This window comes from Apis dorsata, unplaced genomic scaffold (assembly GCF_000469605.1).
Source record: "Apis dorsata unplaced genomic scaffold, Apis dorsata 1.3 scaffold_437, whole genome shotgun sequence".
Taxonomy (NCBI): Eukaryota; Metazoa; Arthropoda; class Insecta; order Hymenoptera; family Apidae; genus Apis; species Apis dorsata.
Window position 1 is genome coordinate 40128 of NW_006263687.1, and position 1624 is coordinate 41751.

Below are 1624 nucleotides of genomic sequence, written 5' to 3' on the forward strand. Positions count from 1 at the left end.
AGGGCGGAGCCTGACAGAAAAACTGTAGGGTAGCTCCTGGCAGTCTGCGCATTGAAAGATGCTTCTCTATATATCCCTATTGGTCCGCGCAGAACATTTGTGTGGTATTGATCGACAAAAATTATAACGCAATCCATTGAACACTACAGTCAACCCCAAATCCAGCTCAGTTTCCAAAATAAAATTCACAGGAGAATAGAATTTTATTTTGACAGGATGGATAGATATTAATAGTTCCATAGAGTAGGGTATCCTATACAAAGAAAAGACTATTATATCCCTAAGGTTTAGTCTTTTGTTATGATGAGCTATAGAAATATGATTTCATAAGCCTCCTATTATAAGTACATCTGTATTATATTCATATTTATATGGATAGCAAAATATAATATTATTAATTAATGATTATATTTAATAATAATGATTATTGTCCATTTAATATCTAATACCAAAACAGTATCATTATAAATATTAAATGCATTGAATTTTGTTACAAATTATTTATTTTAAAAATATTAATCTAAATTTAATAACTTCAAATCTAATTAATCTAAATTTGAATTATTCAAAATAAAAATAAAAATTAGATAATATTTACTTACTATATTTAAGATGAAAATTGAAATATATTATGTAAAAATATATGTAATAAATATAAGTAAATTTTTGATACATATAAAAATTCTATATATACAACTATAGAAATTTGATCTCTACCTGAATAAGAGGAAAAATATGAAATGAAAAGCTGTCATAATGAATCATCTCACTTCAGTGCACATTTACCTGTATTAAAGGATGAAAAGAAGTGTACATACCATTTTGCTGGTGCTTTTTAGGAATGACCTTGGAAACTCTATAGCTTTACGAAATCTATTATAATTTGTACAATTATATTGACCTCTAGCACAAGTACCTTCTAACTTCTTTTGTTATAGAACAGAATGAACATACGATACCACTGTTGACGCGTCTCTAGGCAAACTGAGCTAAGGCTGCGTCCTGACCAGGACTGACGCTACAGTCAGGACAGGTGGAGTAGGGATACAATATCTGATCTTGTCAGAATGAGAACCGTACAATTCTGATATTTCTATTCTAAACAAAAATATAAAAAATTCTAATCAAAAAGTCATATTAATATTAAAAATCTATTATTTTTGAATAATCTTTAAAAGATTTATTTTAAAATAAATATAAATTTTTATCTATATGTATATATTTTTCTTTTCAATAATTGATTTTCATAAATTATTAAATATAGGAAAATAAAACATCAATATGATAATTTATTCTTAAAATAATATATTATATTATTAAACCATATAAAATTTTCAAAAACTTTTTCTTAAATTCCATAAATTTAAATTTTATATGTTTATAAAAATTAAAAATAAAAATTACTAACAATAGTTAGTAATATATATAAAAATAGTTAGTAAAATATAATATACTAAATTTATTATTTTAGATAATGTTATTTACCTGATAATTTTGAATTGTATAAAAATTATATAATAATTAAATAATTAATAATAATAATTAAATAATTCATTTTTTAAATATAAATGAATTAAAAAATCATAATATAAAATATAGACATTATTTTTTTATATAATAATTA

General features: G+C 22.7%; 1 protein-coding gene across 6 annotated transcripts in view; it reads right to left on the reverse strand.

Annotated features, from left to right (window-relative positions):
* LOC102679552 (axin) overlaps positions 1–1624 on the reverse strand; it is a 26475-nt gene that overhangs the window by 5062 nt on the left and 19789 nt on the right. The window contains exon 1 of one of the 6 annotated variants that reach the window (XM_031512449.1): positions 955–1098. The exons of 3 other annotated variants lie outside the window; for them this stretch is intronic. The gene's annotated coding sequence lies outside the window, so the exon portion shown is untranslated. Of the gene's footprint in view, positions 313–818; positions 1099–1624 lie in introns of those variants that run through there. 2 more of the 6 variants (XM_031512450.1, XM_031512448.1) reach the window with 2 other exon arrangements.